Source organism: Lucilia cuprina, chromosome 5 (genome assembly GCF_022045245.1).
Source record: "Lucilia cuprina isolate Lc7/37 chromosome 5, ASM2204524v1, whole genome shotgun sequence".
In the NCBI taxonomy this organism is placed as follows: domain Eukaryota; kingdom Metazoa; phylum Arthropoda; class Insecta; order Diptera; family Calliphoridae; genus Lucilia; species Lucilia cuprina.
The window spans coordinates 51,638,394-51,658,192 of NC_060953.1; the positions used below are offsets into that span (position 1 = coordinate 51,638,394).

General features: G+C 30.8%; 1 protein-coding gene and 1 long non-coding RNA gene across 4 annotated transcripts in view; one reads left to right on the top strand and one right to left on the bottom strand.

Annotated features, from left to right (window-relative positions):
- LOC124419939 overlaps nt 1-19,799 on the bottom strand; it is an 80,094-nt gene that overhangs the window by 28,664 nt on the left and 31,631 nt on the right. For both annotated transcript variants that reach the window (XR_006940930.1, XR_006940931.1), the window contains exon 2: nt 12,977-13,162. This is a non-coding gene — a long non-coding RNA (uncharacterized LOC124419939). The remainder of the gene's footprint in view (nt 1-12,976; nt 13,163-19,799) is intronic.
- LOC111688124 overlaps nt 17,731-19,799 on the top strand; it is a 17,325-nt gene continuing 15,256 nt past the window's right edge. The window contains exon 1 of one of the 2 annotated variants that reach the window (XM_046951059.1): nt 17,731-17,972. The gene's annotated coding sequence lies outside the window, so the exon portion shown is untranslated. The remainder of the gene's footprint in view (nt 17,973-19,799) is intronic. The other variant, XM_046951058.1, reaches the window with a different exon arrangement.

Genomic DNA, 19,799 nt, shown 5'->3' on the forward strand with positions numbered 1-19,799 from the left:
AACTAGAACAGAACTAGAACAGAACTAGAACAGAACTAGAACAGAACTAGAACTAGAACTAGAACAGAACTAGAACAGAACTAGAACAGAACTAGAACAGAACCAGAATTGTCACAATCGAATTTTATGAGAAACCTTTACTTTCATAACCTAACCAGTTACGAATAAATTCGTTTAAAACTCTGTCCACAATCTATAGATTTCATGATTTGATTTAGATGGATGGATAGTTGGTTGTCTCAAAACTGATGACAATTGCTGCGCCCAGACACACGAGCCATCTGAAAAAAACCTTCCTTATGGATAACGTTCATCATTGCAACATCAGTACAGATCATCGAAACAAACTACCAGCACCAGCAACACCATCGTCATCATCATATCAATCAATATAAACACATTGATTTTTTTTTAGTTTTTACTACAAGAAGAAAGGATAAATGCTTCGGAAGATTTTGTAAAAGTTATGTTGCAAGTTTTTTAAAAGACATCATTTGAGCATTTGAAATAAACATTGTACTCATCGTCGTCTTCATCTTTGTCGTCTAATCGTTTGTGTTGTAACAATGTTTAACTTTGCTTAACAACATTTTACTGATTATTGTCTTTTTTTCTTCGTAATTTTTTTTTTATTTTGTCAACTTTTCACCGACCAACAACAACTGCAGAAGCAACAGTGTCAATGTAAAATTAAATTTTTTAAATTAATACAAAACAGTTTTAAGTTGTTCGAAATATAGCATGTAATTGATACTGTTGTCAGATAATATTATTGAACAATTTTAAGGAGTGTCCTTTGAAGTCTACATTTCAGAAGTTATTTATAATGATTAAATAATATTTTCCATGAGTTTAATTAAATTTCTCTAAAGTTATAGTTATTGAATTGAACTAGAACTAAACAACAACCGATTCGTACCTGATTTAGAACTAAGAATTCGTTAGTATAATTTCTTTCTATTTTATTTATATTCACTAATTAAAAAGTCACCACATGTTCTCTACAAGGATTCCCTTTGCAGCAACTAAACTTAAATCCACTTATAATTCCATCAATTTTAAAATCAATATTAACTTCCTGATACTAATTTTCCAGAGATCAACTGCCCGATTGATTTTTTTCTTTTTAATTTGTATTTATTTAATATTTTTTTGTTAGTCTTTAACTGATTTATAATACAAGTTTAATAACACTTAAAGATGAAAACCAACCATCCATCCACCAGTCAGAGTACGAAGAAATTAAAAACAAACAAAAAATTATTATATTCTTACATATGATGGAACCGTCACAAAAAATCAATGATTATAAAATGAAAGTAACATGTATTTAAAGATTCCTGGGGGAGTTGAATAATATACAAGTGGAAACAGACGCTGAAAAAAATGTCAACAAAAAAATCCCAAAGAGCTGAACCTCAATTGGAATTACTTCAGATCGATACGTGTGTATAAAGAGTAACGAATTCAATATTGTCTGTTGATGTTGTTCTTGTGATCAATTTGAAGATTGATTTTTTGTGTATTTTTTATATGTTTTATTTGTTTTTTTGTTGCATTAATGAGGCTTAAATGTTGCTATTAAAAAGTATGCAGAAGTTTAATTTTTTGTTGTTAAGAATTAAATAAAAAATGATTTCGTGAAGGGAAACCAAAGGTACGTCAGGTTTAAACTTAACTGAAACAGAACTAAACCAGAAATTAACTAAACAATAGTAGAACTAGAACTGAACTAGAACTGAACTAGAACTGAACTAGAACTGAACTAGAACTGAACTAGAACTGAACTAGAACTGAACTAGAACTGAACTAGAACTGAACTAGAACTGAACTAGAACTGAACTAGAACTGAACTAGAACTGAACTAGAACTGAACTAGAACTGAACTAGAACTGAACTAGAACTGAACTAGAACTGAACTATAACTGAACTAGAACTGAACTAGAACTAAACTAGAACTAAACTAGAACTGAACTAGAACTGAACTAGAACTGAACTAGAACTAAACTAGAACTGAACTAGAACTAGAACTAGAACTGAACTTGAACTAGAACTGAACTAGAACTGAAATAGAACTGAACTAGAACTGAACTAGAACTGAACTAGAACTTAACTAGAACTTAACTAGAACTTAACTAGAATTGAACTAGAACTAAACTAGAAATTAATTAGAACTAAACGGAACTCAAACTGAGCAATCGGTTCTAAATATCAAATTAATAAAAAGTCTTCATTCTCCACCTCTCAGTTAATGATTGTAGTTCCCAGTCTACAACAATTTAGAATTTGTTTCTTTGCGTAATTCGTTAAAGCTGCTTGTGCAGTGTCTGCTACTGTAATTTTCTGTCAACTTCTTTTTTTCCACTTCAAGATATAACTGCTGTTGTTGGTAATGAAATGATGTTACGATATTTGATGTGCGCATCCATCAAAGATCATCATCAATGTTGAGACCAAGAACAATATTTATTTAGTTTTTTTTTTTGTCTCAGCTTAGTTTTACTGATCAAAACAAACAATCGATCGATCATCATGTTGTGTATTGAACGAAAAAAAAATTTGAACAGAAAAGAGTGCAAAAAACATGGATTTTTCAAATTGAGGATCGAATAAAAGTAAGGAAAACAAAAATCACATCATCACACTGTTTTACCACAAAAATAACAACAACGGCCATCAACAGAGAACAACACAAATGACATACATTGAAAGTGGACGACAACATTCAAACGTACTCATATGAAAAACCTTGCTGTTGCAAGTACAATAACAAAAAAAAACACAAAATCAATTTAAACTGTCTTTTAGATGAGAATTGGAGGGATCCTTCTTTTTTATCAAATAATTTCGCTTCTACAGACTGCAGTATTCTAAAGCGTTGCTTATTGTATCGATCATTGCTGGAAATTACCAAAAAGTTTTTCCTGCTTTAATTTTTTTTCGTAACCCACACTTATTGTCATCATCATTGAAGTCTTCGTCATTGCCTACTTGAACTCGTCATCGTTATAAAGGAGTCTCGTCTGCAGGAGTAGTATTATTTATATGCCGCCGCTATGTCACTTGTTTGCTGCTGTTGCTGCTGCTGTTGTTGTGATTTTAAAATAAATGTAGCACCACTTACTGTAAAAACAAACATCCCACCGATCTTTAGAATGAACGACCGCCAACTTTTAACTCATAGTTTTACTCTGTTTTGGTCGCGATTTTTATTGGAATTTCTGGTATTTTTGTTGCAAAATTTTTTTCGTCTGTTTGTGCGTTTCCCTTTCATATTCAACAATTTAAGAATGTTGAACCAAAAACCAAAAAAAAAACTTTACTTTAAATTGTGGCTGCAAAAAAGTTTTTTTATTTGATTACAAAACAATTTTAAAATCTTCCAAACAAACTTTACGAAAAAATGAAACAGTTTTACTTGGGAAAAGAAACATTAAGCTCCAGTCCAAAGGCAGACGCATGAAGTGCGTTTGACCACACGAAGTTATTTTTGGTTCAAATTCTAATAATTCTTTAAGTACGTTGTGTCTTTTTAATTTGTTGCTAAATTAGATTTTTTAAATACTTTTTCAAATAATGTTAAATATTTTAAAAGAGTTTTTGTTTGCTTTGAAATTGTATGAAAAAAAATAATTATTTATTTCTTATTTAATTTCTTTGGCTTAAGGTTAATAATTTTTGAAAATGTTAAAGAAATTTACGACACTTTGAGAAATTTACGACACTTTGAAGGGTTTGTTATGAAAATAATTAGATTGATATAAATCTATAAACTCTGGAATTATTTTGCTCAGCTTTTAATTGGAATCGGGAGTTGATCAACGCCAATCACATTTGCCAAAATGAGAAACAAATCATCACTTGGGCTATGATCAAGGGTCATCAGAGAATGAAAAAACATTGGAATTTTGGTCTATCTTTGACACTTTTAGGACTGAAGCCCTTGAATAAAAAAGAAAACCACAGACAGATCAATGAAAGGAAAAATATTAATTGAATAAGAGGTATTTTGCTAAGAGAGTAAAGATTTACTTAAATCGTAACAGGATAGACCTCTTCTGGATGTTTATCCTATATACGAATAGTACGGCTTAAGAACAAGATTCCACTGCAATATCGTTAGAACAGTCAAACCAGAGAATCAGATATGGACTTTGAGTCGGACGAGACTTTGGAGCACGGGTCTATACATGAAATGCTTCTTACTTGAAAAATGTAGGACTAAAGGCCCTGACGAGAGCACAAAACCACTGAGAAATCAATAGTTGGAAAGACGCATATTAAAGAACTGCAATCTGTTTTTTTTTGCGTTAGGACCAGCACTCAGGGTATAACCCTTACTTATACAGTGCATTGTGATGGAACTAGGAATAGGAAGAAGTGTCCATTTAAGATAGAAAAAAAGCGTTGTGGTGCTTATAATCCTAGATGTATTGGGAAAAAGTTCCCTTAATTTAGAAGTATGTACAAATCCTTTGTAGTTTCGATCGTACTGTGAAACAGAATTGCGAATCCGATGTGGACTTTTACACGATAGAGTGTCCGGAAAATAGACTCTGAAGCACGAATCAATACATAAGAGTTGTATTCCATACTTGGTCGAATACAAGTGGTGTCAATGGTAACGAGATCAGATGGAGAAAAGTATTTCTTGTACCGTTAAAAAAAAACGAGACACTAGAAATTACACGGTAAATAGAAAGATTTTCTGATTCCTTAATATATGTACCACCCATGATCGTGTGTTAAGAAACAAAATTGGGTCTTGCGTATTGTATTTTGGTTTTGTTAAAGCTATGTCAGGCTATGTCTTATGTCCCAAAGGTTTGGCCTACAATTGTATGAATAAGAATTTCCCCACCCTGCGATACTCCTGAATTAATGAATGAATGAGAACCCATTTATAACAACTCATATAGATCAATCGATCGTGTAGGTCAAGCAATCAATTAATATAAAAGAGAAAAGTAAATAACAACACCAAAAGTCACATAGATCTGATTGAATCTGAACAGAATCGATACTGTATCTATTGAAGATCTGAAATTCATTTACATATTTTTTTAATTCAGAAATGTCAAATGAAAGATTCGATGTCTGTTTCACAGAAGTTTGTAAACTTGATAAATTGTGTTCAAATTTTTAATATTTTGTGTAAATTGTAATTTATTTATGAATCCAGACGATTCCAAAATAGTTCCAAGGCTTATTGAAAATAGGTGTATTTTTAAGTTCAGAAGTTTGAAGAACGGTCCACAAAGTTTACTAACTTGTTCAAATCAGAGCAGCGTAGAAACGCTCTACCATTCCATGGAGATGAGGCCCGATTATTACAACAACTTGGTAGTGTCATTTAATGTTCTATAAAACTAAATTTTGCCGATATTTGTTGACATAATAGAACATTTAACGTAATTATGAGCAGAAAGGACCTATTCGGGGGGTACGGTTGTATGAGGGCTAGATAAAATAAAGACCGATTTCAACCACCGCGCTTCGTTCTTGGACCAAAAGAAGAGTATGTACCAAATTTCATTAAATTATCTTGAAAATTGCGACCTATAGAGTGCGCATAAGGTTTACACGGACACACTGACAGACAGACATGACTGTCGTGAGCACCTGCCTTGACGGCCTTATCTCACGGTGGTCTTTTTATCCACTGGGTAGACTTGAGAACGGTCTACCATCGCCCCTTTGTTCTTCAATGAAGAGCTCAGGTGGCAATTTTTGTACATTGGCTATGACCGGTCCATGCACAAGTACTTTGCTGGAATACTCGACTTATCTAATCTCTGACCATTGGATGGCCTCTGTTGATTCGGCAACAGCAACCGAAGTACGATCCATCAATAAGCCGTAGACAATGTTCTTAATCACAGGGACACACTGTAGTAATTCTGATATGAACAAAGTATACTCTGAACATATCTGGACAAGGATGGAAAATTCAATTTGATCAAATGTATGTGTCACCTTTTATCCGTCATCATTCAACCCAGCACACATCTCATTCCTACGATACATTCATAAGAGAAAAACATACGACACATTCATTACGCAGACGGGTGGGGTAAGGCCTGCCGAACCTCACATTCATTCCATACCATATATAATTAATACCAAATCATTTCCAACGCTTAGTCCCACAGCCGCTCGACTGCGGGGTATTTGTTGTTCTCGGCGACAGCTCCGAACTTATCCCGAAATATTGACTATTATCATGCATCAGTCTTTTAACCGCCACTTACTCTCCCCGCGAATTTGGGTTTAAACCACAGCCACTACGTGGATCCCGAAGGAACCTCAACCTCTGACAATCTATACAAGGACTAAGCCAAAGACTGTAACCAATTTTTCAATCCTGGTCAGATTAGATGTATCGACAAGGTAACATACCCCCGGGGGGAGGACACACTGGCAGACGGACATAGCTAAATCGACTCAGAAAGTGATTCTGAGCCGATTGGTATACATTAATATTGGTTTCGGACCAATATTTTTGGGTGCTACAAACATCAGATAGAACAAAGAGATTGTTGTCCCATTAGGAGCATCAACTATGGTATAAAGAATACGTCACTCTTTAGCATATAATTGAAATTGGAATTCTGGTCGAACCCTAAGCAGAAACTCTTGTCAAGTACCACGCAACAGAAGCGATTCGTTGTATATTTTCAAATTTGATATAACTCTTGTATCGTGGGCACAAGGTTTACATAGAGATACACAGACAGACGGACGGACGGACATAGCTAAATCGACTCAGAAAGTGATTCTGATCCGATAGGTATACTTTAATTTGATTTAGGACCAATATTTTTGGGTGTTACTAACGCATAATATCCTCCTCACTGTAGTGGTGTAGGGTATTCGAATCTGATATACCACACATCCTTCTTTCAAACTACTTCTAAATTTCCTCCTCCATCCTTTATTTTCATCTACATATTCATCATTTTCTAATTAATGGTCATAAATTTTTGGCATATCACAACAAAATGTGTTCTTAACTCTAACCACTCTCCCAACAACAACTCATTCCTACACAAAAAGGATAATCATTTTGCTGCAAACAGTAAAAATCATATGTGTGGTGGGCTTTTATGGTCACAAGTGTAAACTATTGTTTTTGGGTAATCATGCATAAAATATTATTAAGGTTTGGCTTAACATAACCATTCCCAAAAACAGCCACAAAATTAAATTATATTGTCCTTTTTTCAGTAATTTTGAAAACAAAAAACAAATACGTTCTCAGTGTATGTTCATTTAAATGGTCATAAATTAAATATTTGTTCCCTTTCCTTTGGTTGGAAAATTTCAAAATAAACTTTTGTTCTTCCTACTTATGTCAATTTCATATACAAAATGTAAAACAAATGTGGGCCAATATGTAAGTAGACATAGAAAGTTTTATTGCAATACTTTAAGGGAAGGGGTTTGCTCCTTTCCTCTCTTCCTTTTCCCCTAATGAGAAGTGTGTGTGTGTTTGAAAAACTAATAAAGCATTTTTTCTTGTGGTTTACTATTTTAATATTGTTTGAGACAATATTTACTGTAATTTGTTGTAATATTTATTGTGTTGTAACATGTTGGTTTCTGGTTGCCAATTTTGTTGTATCATTTCTCCATAGAATGTTGTGTTATAAGTTAAGCAAATATTAATTAAGCATCATTGTGTCGTGGGCGCTTATTTAAGAATGAATTTATTTGTTTAAGTTATATTTGCAACAGGGGAACAGAGGGAACTAGAATACACATATCTTTTACAATAATAGGTTAGATAAACATACATTTGCCACAGTAATACTGAACTGTGTATTGTTTGATACTTTTTGAAAATATAATTTTTTGTAAAAGCAAATGCAGATTTAAATCCTTTGAGTATAAAAGAAAATTATCAAAAAGGTCCGTTTTTAATACCAAAAACCAATAAAAATACTATAGTAGATACAGCAAAAACAAGTGAAATCTGTGATTGAAAACAAAATAATCAGTTTTTCTCGAAAACTATAAGAGATACAGCTACAACAGGCGAAATCTGTAATCACTTTTATTCCCTACCAAAGGCCGATATTTTGATTGAAAACATAAAAGTCCGTTTTTCTCGAAAACTATAAGAGATACAGCAAAAACGAGCGAAAACGATCACTTTTATTTCATATAAAAAACCGATATTTTGAGTGAAAACATAAAAACTCGATTTACTCGAAAACTATAAGAGATACACCAAAAACCGATATTTTGTGTGAAAACATAAAATTCCGTTTTTCGTGTATAGTTTTTCGTGAAAACTATACAGCAAAAACGAGCGAAAACTACGATCACTTTTATTTCATATAAAAAAAAAAACGATATTTTGAGTGAAAACATAAAGACTCGTTTTTCTCGAAAACTATAAGAGATACACCAAAAACAAGCGAAATCAGTGATCACTTTTATTTCCTACCAAAAACCGATATTTTGTGTGAAAACATAAGCCAGTTTTTTTTCGAAAACTATAAGAGATACCGCAAAAACAAGTAAAACGTGTGATCACTTTTATTGTGGTGGCCCCTAGCCACCTGACTATCTTTTTCGTATGTATTGACTCTTTGTCGAACTGCTGGGTAGTGAAAAGATCATATAAAGTGAAGCTCCGTATGCCAGTAATGAACATTAAAGTCATTTTTTGAAGGGGACCTTATATGGCGAGTAGAGTCAATTATAGATTGATTCTCATTAAATTTGGTAGATATGTTTTAAATCGTAAAAAAACTTGCTTGTATCAGCTCTAGACTCGTAATGGGCTTTAAACAATTTTTTTTAGGAAACTTCAAATGAAGGGGTAGGGTCAATTATGGACCAATCCTCAGAGAATTTTTTCCATATTAAATTAATTTATATCAAATTTCATCGCTATAATTGAATTTTTAAAACTGTACTGACTTTTAAGTCTACTTTTCCGGGGGTCTACTTATATGGGTAATATACGAAAATGTGGACCGAGATTTTCCATACCAAACAAACCTTACCTATAGTATACTTATTTTTTATCTTTTGTGGAAGTGATGTTTTTTTGACTTCCTGAGAATGACTTCAGATAGTGAATTTGGAAACAAATAACAATGACAACCTTCCTATGTCAAGCGTGCATTAAAATCATTTCTTATTCAGTACTTCCATGGAATGTCGAGAGTTTTAACGTGAGCACCTGCCTTGACGGCCTAATATCACGGTGGTCTTTTTCATCCACTGGGTAGACTTGAGAATGGTCTACCATCGAACCTTTGTTCTTCAATGAAGAACGCTGGTGGCAATTTTTGTACATTGGTTCTAAAAGGTCCATGCAAAAGTACTTTGCTGGAGTACTCGAGCTATCTAATCTCTTGACCATTGGATGGCCTCTGTTGATTCGGCAAAAGTACATAGAAGCGTAACCGGTAGACCGAAGTACGATCATCAATAAGCAGTGGACATTGTTCTTACTCACAGGGACACACTGTGGTAATTCTGATATGAACAGACTAAACCCTGAACATATCTGGACAAGGAAGGAAAATTCAATGGTATCAAATGTATATGATACCTTTCATCCATCATCATTCAACCCAGCACACATCTCATTTATACGACACATTCATAAGAAAAAAACATATGACACATTCATTAGGTAGACGGGTGGGGTATGCCCACTTCACATTCATCACGTACCATATACAATTAATACCAACTCATTTCCAACGCTTAGTCCCACATTCACTCGACTGCGGGGTATCTGTGGTTCTCGGCAACAGAACCGAACCTTTCCAGAAATATTGACTATTATCATGCATCAGTCTTTTAATCGTCACTTACTCTCCCCTCGAATTTGGGTTTAAACCACATCTACTACGTGGATCCCGAAGGAACCTCAACCAAATGACCAGCCAGGAAATGTCCTGCCGGCAACTGGCCACCCGTAGTACCAGATTATGTGGTGCTCTGGTCTGACCTCTGGCAATCTATGCAAGGACTAAGCCAAACAGTAGACTGTAACCAATTTTTCAATCCAAGTTAGATTGGAGGTATTGGTGACCTCTTTATACCCCGGGATTGCAATATCACCAAGAAGGAGTTCTCGCCAAGGTAACATGCCCATGAAGTAAATTCTACTTTTTTCGCTTCTTTGAAAGTTTTTCTTGCTGGTTTATTCCGAGAAACTTTTATCTGATTTCTAAAAGTGGCTTAATCATTATATTTCTTTGCTTAAAACTGAACATTTTTTTGAAAGATCAAACTATATTTTGCATAAAAATAAAAATCAAAACAAAGTTAAAAATAATGGCGCCAAATTAACATAAATATTTAGCAAATAAGGTTAATATTATTAGAAATTTTTTTAAAGTGAAAACGTGACTGGAAAAAAATCGTCTTTTTTAAAAAAATTATGACAAACTACGATATAAATAAGTTAAAAATATTTTACATTTAATTGCTGTTATTTTACATAAACAAAAAAAAAACTCAATAATTTTAACTATTCATATTTAAATAACAAATTAAAAATTCTAAACAGCTAAATGTTAACACTTGTATCTATTATTAAATTAAATAATTCTTTAAGTGACATATGTCAGATTACATTCTTTTTCATACAAAATTATTATTATTTTCAACATTTCTTTTTTCTTCTTTTCAAATATTTTATGAAGTGTTTAAATCCTTTTTAAATACATTGTAAATCAGGATAATCAGTGACATTTGAAATATCTACCATAAAACTATGAAATAAATTTAAATGGGGTGTTTATTTGATCAGACGTGACATTGTGTAAATAATAATGATTTTCTTTTTAATAATTACATATGTACGAAAAAAAAAGAAGTTTGTAGAAGTGGAAATACCACTGATTTATGTGGCACATTGTGCAAAAATCTATTAAAAATAAAACAAGTTGAAAGAAGAAAAAAAAAACATTAAAAACATATGTGCCGCAACCAACTTAAAGCCAACAAAATGATATTTCCAATTAAGTAATGCCAAGAAAATTTAAAGATTTATTACCACAAAATTAAAATAATTAGTAGTCGATATTATCATAATACATACGTATTGAAATACACACACAAAAAAAATCCATATTTTCATTTAAATGTTCAACAGTCAGCAAAACAATCAACTTGTCAGTAATGTTGTCGATTGAAAGGAAGTTCATCAGTGATGATTTGTTGAAGGTGATTTCCTTCCTTCCGTCCGTTATTTGTTGTATGTGTTTAATTATTCAAAAAAAACCGAACTGCTGTCAAATGAAAACCCAAAAAAAAAGAAAACGCAAAGACAGCCAAAATAAACAAATATCGCAAAACAACACAAGAGAATGTTGATTTTGGCCCTAAAGGCTAACTGACACACAGTCGGCCACATGTGTGTCTGACCAACAAACAACCATTCAAACAACAGTAGTGACCAAATGTAAATAGAAGAAAAAAAAAACTAAATTAAATTTTGTTCACTCAAATAAACGTTTCAAGTGTTTAGGTTATTTTTTGCATGAAGGGAAGATTTACTGGTATAAATTGTTTAGAAAGCACTACTCATTGCTTGAACCATCCTTTCGTTCATTAATTCTATCTTTTTTCATCTATTTGTTTAGATTTCCCCACATTTTAAGTGCAAATGTATTATTCATTAGGCCTAATCAAAGTTATCTTAAGAATAAACTTATGAAAACAAAAAAAATTTTGTTTTATTTAAGAGAGTATGATGCTTGATTAACTTCAGTCTATTTCAACAAAATTTATTTGGAAAGAAGATCTGCTTTTCAATTAAAGCGATAATACTTATGTAATTTTGTTTAACATTCATTAAAATATTTAATTGAGACAAAATAGGAAAAATTTCTGATTACACAAAAAAACTATCCTCAACTACGACTAATGACACTACAAAACACTAGACTAAACTCGAAGCAACTAGAACTGAACTAGAACTGAACTAGAACTTGAACTGATCTAGAACAGAATTAGAACTGAACTAGAACTGAACTAGAACTGAACTAGAACTGAACTAGAACTGAACTAGAACTGAACTAGAACTGAACTAGAACTGAACTAGAACTGAACTAGAACTGAACTAGAACTGAACTAGAACTGAACTAGAACTGAACTAGAACTGAACTAGAACTGAACTAGAACTGAACTAGAACTGAACTAGAACTGAACTAGAACTGAACTAGAATTGAACTAGAACTGAACTAGAACTGAACTAGTCTAGTCTGAACTAGAATTGAACTAGAACTGAACTAGAACTGAACTGGAATATAGAATAGACTAGACTCTAGAATAGACTAGACTATAAAATAGACTAGACTCTAGAATAGACTAGCCTATAGAACAGACTAGACTCTAGAATAAAGTAGACTACACCATAGACTAGACTAAACTAAAGACTAGGCTATAGACTAGACTATAGACTAGACTATAGACTAGACTATAGACTAGACTATAGACTAGACTATAGACTAGACTATAGACTAGACTATAGACTAGACTATAGACTAGACTATAGACTAGACTATAGACTAGACTATAGACTAGACTATAGACTAGACTATAGACTAGACTATAGACTAGACTATAGACTAGACTATAGACTAGACTATAGACTATAGACTAGACTATAGATTAGACTAGAAACTAGACTATCGTAAAGGATATGTTATTTTTGTACAAATTGTATATTTTGTACCATTTTGTTTTACAACAAATTTTAATGATGATTTCTAATCATCATTCAGTTTAAATTTTATTTTCTTATTTATTCTCATAAACATTAAATAAAACATCATAATAAACACAATGTTTTTTTTACTCTTGCAAACAATGTTGGAAAAAATCGAAAAACTTTTAACATAAAATTACTACCGAAAATTAGCTGTCATATAGAGATTTTAAAAACATACTAAATAAAGTAGTAACAAACCAAAAAAAAGTGAAATAAAATCGTACGCACCTTATCAGTAATGAGAAATCATGAAATTTGGAGTTTTATTGCTTCGTCTAACGTGAACAGATTTCATTGTTGTATGTATTTATTTATTCCTGCGTTAACACATTTCACATTTTCTTATCCATTAAATACATTGTTTTGAGTACTAGTACGATGATGATTACTCTTAACGATACATTTACGAAGTAGCTGAAAAAAAAATAAGTAAATACAATAAAAAAATTTATAATTTACTACTTTTTATTTAAAGCTCATTACATTCGAAATAAAACAACTAAAAACAAACATTACAACAATTTTGTATTTCGAAAGTAAATGGTATTTTATTCTGTTAACAAAAATCAAAAAAAAGAGGGAAAATAACAGTTACAGGTAAATCAACATCAAAATCAAACATCTTCAACAAAAACTCTTGTTAAAAGTAATTAAAACTTTTTATTTTTATTATTATATGAAATTCAGACAAAAAAATAACAGATTTTAACACACTTGCTGTCAAAGTCATAAAACAAACAATAAAATTGTCATTAATTTTTAAGAGAAATGGAGTGAATTAATAATAACTTTTTGTAGAAAATTAAAACTTAGTAGTATAATAATAATTGTAATTATTATTTGAATAACTTATATCATTTTAAAATTCTAAAAAAAATTGTTTTATTATAAGAACCATATTCTTTCGATTTTAAATTTCATAGAGATGTATATCCAAAATTGTCACCATCCAATCACGATCCTTGCAATTAATGATCATATTAGATGAAGACAAGTGATCATAACTAAAACTTACTCTCCTAATGATTTCAAACCAGAAATGCACCGATCATCATCACTGGAAACGAAATTAAGACCACAACGATACACAGTCCCTTCTTCGGGAAGAAGTTTTCAAACTAATACCTTTAGTCTGTAAGCAGGTAGAGTCCTCGGCCTTACTTTTTAATGATTTGAACTGGTGTCGGACCAGTTTTGGACTTTGTCCTTTACCAGTTATTGGAGAGGTGCCTTCGGGATACACGGGGTGGCTGTGGTTTACACCCAAATTCACGGGAAGGCAGCTCTCCCTTAAAAAATAATAATATACAGTAAAATCTATAATTCGGTATAAGTTCAGTACAGTTTCTGAAACAGATAATCTGCAGAGGAGTGACTATGGAACTAAATATGAAATCGAAATTCTTGGTATCACTTACAAAACCTTTTCTAAACTTACTAAACTCCTAATAGAGACCACAGTCATCTTTACCACCACTGCTATATGTTTTCCCAGAAGATCTTCCGGGGGCATGTTACCTTGATGATCTCTTCTGATCTTGGTATTATTGCTATATCGGGAAAAAAGTTGCTACCAAAAACTTTAACCTGCCAGGACTTTGGTCAGACAATGGTCAGAGACTAGATATGTAGCTCGAGTTCAAAGTACTTGTAAATGGACCAGCAGAACTGTGTGACTAGCCTTGCCAGTCCACAACTTTTTGAGTTTTGATGTCACTGTGATTGATATATAATTTCGAATTTCAGAAATCGGATTACTACATTACCGTTTTTCTTAACCACTTTATGCAAATATATGGAAGAAATTTTTTCCTCGCACATACTTTCAGTATTTTCGATAAAACGTGAAGGAGCTCTTGGTCACAGCCAACCGCTGACCAAATATAATTGTATTCTAATACTTTTCATAGAACAAAGCCAACGGTATAGTGGTAAGGGTCAACTAACAGAAATTAAGTTACGCACCTCCCCCCCCCATCATTAAGGAAAATGGGATGTGAAGCAAAAACATTAACCCCCATCGCAAATCGGGCAAAGGCCAGGAGTCATTACAGAGAATTGACGTGTAGAGATATGGAATACTTTGTTCGTAGCCCTCCTGTGTCCTTCTTTCAATGGGAAACGCATAACTCACCTTATAAACCGAAGTAGACGGGATATATCGAGATTAATAGCAGTAATAGCAGGACATTGGGTGCTAGGCAGACATGCAAGTAGGCTTGGGCTACCTTTCAGGGAAAAATATGAAACGGCCTTCCATCTTCTCTGTGAATGCCCTGCTCTACCTGTGAAAAGAAACCGTTTTCTAGGCAGCTACTGCATATCTAACCTTGGAGAGATATCTAGATCTAAGCTTAATAATATTCTAAGATTTCTCACTGCTGGATTTAAAACTGCAATATACTACACCTGACGAGAGGAGTTGTCCGGTCAAATCGGAGTCTTATGACTCTACTTGACTGTTCGCGAACTACCACGTAAACCAACCAAAAAGACATCCTGTTAATAAATTATTAGCAAATCAAGCAATAGCTAACCAAGTTCCAAATCCGACCTCCAAATTTTTTCATATTCAGATGTATGAACCTATACTTAAAAGAACTCATTTAAGAGTTAGATAAACAATGAATAGGAGATTTTAGGTTTAACATAGGTTTATCCAATAATTGTGATTTCAATAAGACAAAAAGGGGGTTTTGAAACTTTTCATTAAGATCTTAGCTTAATCCTTTAGGAAAGTTTTATTTAGTGTGTTTTATTGATGTTATGGACCGAACAGAATATCACAAACGATAAACAAATTTTCTTAAGGATAAATTATGGATCCAAAAATTACTTTTTAAGAAAAATATCTAAATTACGAATATGACATAATGGACTCAATATTTGCTAATTGCAAAATAACACATTACGGCTGTGGTAATCAGGATTTTGAATTTCTGAAAATCCAATTTATATATGTATTTATAATCTTCTAAATACTCATATTTTAATATGGATTTTATATCAGCATCTCTATTTATGAAATATTTTTTGATATTAAATTTAAGCATAGACAGACGAATGAATGAAAGTACTGACTGACTGAATGTTTAATAATAATAATATTTAAAGGATATAAAATGGTATGAAAGGACTCACTATGTGTGTATGCTGCAGTATAGGCATAGACAGAAACAAGTAAAATAAAGAAAAAGAAAGAGTAGTGGAGTACGTACGTGATAAGAATTTTAGAATAACTACCATGATTATAATTCTTCTACTACCATACATAACGCTCGATATTATTTTACTAGTATTTTCTTTTCATTCATTTCTTCCTTATGAGTCTTAATAGTAGTAGATATTTCCTCATAAAGTATTGTCTATTTTAGACTGTTTTCTTTATTCTTCTACATTTTCTCTTTCCTTCGAAAGGATATACATAGAGAAAAATAAAAAACTTTTTCTTACAATTTGTTTGTTGACGACGTGTATGGAATGCAATTTTAAATATTGATTTTTTATTTATTTTACTTAACGTCGAGAAAAACAGTACAAAAATTAAGTAAAAACGAGAACGGACAGAAAGAGAAGAATGAATTGTGTGGTAAGCTCATTAAATTCTTAAAGAGCATTTTTTCGAGTTTAAATGATATAAAAGAAATAATTTTTGTATCAAGTTTTTTGAGAATATAGATGACATCTTAGCAAAAACTCAGTAATGGGCTGTAATTACATAATCAATTACTTTTCAATGACTATTACTTAACGTCTGCATTACTATGAAGTACTATAGTAATGACATTCTATTCTATTGATAAGAAGTCCTTTAAAAAACGTATATGCCTGGTTCGTATTAATTTTAGAATAACTATTTTTTATTATTACAAACAAAACAACAAAAGGTCGATGACTTTTTGTAAGTTGAACTGTAAGAACTTCTTTGAAGTACTGGCCTTTAATTACATTACCCTGTTATAAAAATGATGCTAATGAAGAGGTAGTGAAAAGTAGTTTTATTAAAACTTCGACTCATTACTTTTCAACATAAGTTTTACCTGGCATGTTATACATAATCCTTACAAGTAAACAGATCTGAAGAAACCGATCTATCTTTCTCTCTATCTATCTAGCTATCTATCTATCTATCTATCTATCTATCTATCTATCTATCTATCTATCTATCTATCTATCTATCTATCTATCTATCTATCTATCTATCTATCTATCTATCTATCTATCTATCTATCTATCTATCTATCTATCTATCTATCTATCTATCTATCTATCTATCTATCTATCTAACTATCTATCTTTGTAACTAACAAACAAACTAAAAGTTTTTTCTTATAACATTTTAACACAAAAAAATCAATTCAATTTGTGTGTAACGAACTTTACTTATCACTTTTCAAAACCCTCCAGTAAATCTAATAACGACCACAAAACGATCTTACACTGATCTCAAATTAAGCTTTTTATCTTGAAATTTCAAAACTTTAAGCTCACTAACAAATGGTTTGTGTAGTAGCTAAACTTTATCCAAAAGACACCACATTGTTTCATTCTTCATTGAGTTCCTCGCTAGGTACCATCTTCCCTATAAAATAACAAAAACTTTCATAAAATTTCACCACCCGTACATCGAACCAACCAATATGAGTCTTATTGAATTTTGTGGGAATTGAAACAAAATGCGAACAAAGTTAGCAAAACAATCTTCTCTCACGCCGCTGCTATTTGCAGTTTTTAGAACAAACTTTTAAGATTCTAAAGTAGCTGACTGTTAGCAACTTAAAGTTAGTCACACAAAGTATATTGTAACCAATAGATGTGTGTTGCGCGGTTGGTTAAAAATTATATTTCGTTAATAAACAAAACAAAAAAAATCAAAATATTTACAAGAAAAGAAATAAAAAGAGTGTTTTAAAAATTGCTAAAAATTACCAAAATTGGAGAAAATTAAATTTGTGATTTTTTTAAAAAAAAGCATAAAAATAAAATATAAACTTTAAACATCGTTATTAAAAAAAGTGTAAAGAATAATCGAGAATTTAAAAAAAAAATATTTTATACAAACATATTTTTGTAGCTAAATAAAAAAAAAATTGTGGTCATTTATTAAGGAATCTTGTTTATTGGTGAAATTTTTTGTTTTGTTTTGAGGTTCGGTTTTTGGTCATTGCCATTGTGTCATTGCAATCCAGATATAGAAATACACACAAAAATTCCAATAACTTGCGTAAGCATTGATGAAACTTAAAAAAAAAGAATTTTATAACAAACTTTTTTTCTGCAGCAAAACTCAAAACTTTTTTTCTACATTAAAGGGGGGAATTAGAGAAAAAAATTCTCTGAAATAAAACAAAGACCTTCACCAAAGTTTATTATGTTTTTTTTTTTTTTTTTTTGTTTTTTCTTTAATTGTTTGTTCATAGTAGAATGAATGAACGTTGATTACTGCCGCTAGTTGTAAAAAAAAATTGCTTTACAGATCAGGGAAGGGAAACTGGTTTCTGGGGAGAAGAAATGTTTAAATTAACACTTTGTTTCCCTTCGAAGAAAAAACCAACAAAACAATAATAAAAAACAGCTGTTAGAAATAAATAATTTATGACAAAATTCTCAATATTTTGCTAACTACTGTTATTCGTAAACATTAGTAGTTTTTATTGCTGTTGTTGTTGCGATAAACAAATAAGAAGAAAATTACAAACAATTTGTGTTTATTTTTTTATTGCTTTCTTAGATTAAGTTGTATTTTTTTATATTTTTGTTGTTATTTTTCAAATAATTGTTTGGTGTTTATATTATTAGTTTATCAATCAAGCATGATGCCATTCATTCAGTCATAGTCATACTTGTAAGAAACACAAAATAAATAAACACTACAAATACAAAAAATATTTTTTTTTTAAATCTTAAGCGTCATAATGTCTAAATACACATGATTCATTCATATAGTTTTTTTTTCATTCCATTTTAGAGTTGCATCAAACCAATATGGTTTGAATACTAAAAAGTATGGAAATGATGATCCATTTTTAGGGGATAGGTAACCTAAGGCACCTAATATTGCCAAACAAATTAGCAAAAGTAAAAACTTTTGCTTAATTTTCTTTTCGGAGAAATAATTAATACATTTTTTATCGAATATTTATTTTAAGAAAAGACAGAAAAAAATCGAAATTTTTTTAAAAAAGTAAATTTTTTTCGAAAATTTTTTAGAAAGTGATAATCTTACCAAAAATTATTTAATAAAGAGAATTTATCAAAAACTTTCTTTAAAAAGAGACTTTATAGAAAATTTTCTATTAAAAAAAATTTATAATAAATTTCTATGAAAAGAGAAATGCTATCGAAAATTCTCTATAAAAGGACCAATTTTTTTTCGAAAATTCTATATAAAGGATCAATTTTTATCGAAAAGTTTCTAAAAAAAAGAGGAATTTTTCCGAACATTTTCTATAAAGAGGAGAAATTTTATCAAAAATTTTATATAAAAAATAAAATTTTCTATGTAAAGAGAAATATTATTGAAAATTTTATATAAAAAGTAAAATTTTGTAGATAATTTTGTACCAAAAATCAATTTGATGAAAAATTCTCTATAAAAAGAGATAAATTATGGAAAAATTTCTATAAAAAGTAAAATTTTATTGAAAATTGCATATAAAAAGTAAAATTTTATAAATAAAATTTGAATTAATCGAAATTTCTCTATAAGAAGAGAAAATTAATCAAAAATTTTCTATAAGAAAAAAATTTTCGAAAACTTCATATTAAAAAAGACATTTTGTCAAAATTTTCCTATCAAAAAAAAATTTGATCAAAAATTTTCAATAACAAGAGAAAATTTATCAAAAATTTTCAACAAAAAGAGGATGTATCGTAAATTTTCTATAACAAGATACAATTTTTTGAAAATTCTCTATAAAAAGAGAAAATTTATTGAAAATTCTCTATAAAAAGAGAAAATTTATTGAAAATTTTCTATAATAAGAGAAAATTTATTGAAAATTTTCTATAAAAAGAGAAAATTTATTGAAAATTTTCTATAAAAAGAGAA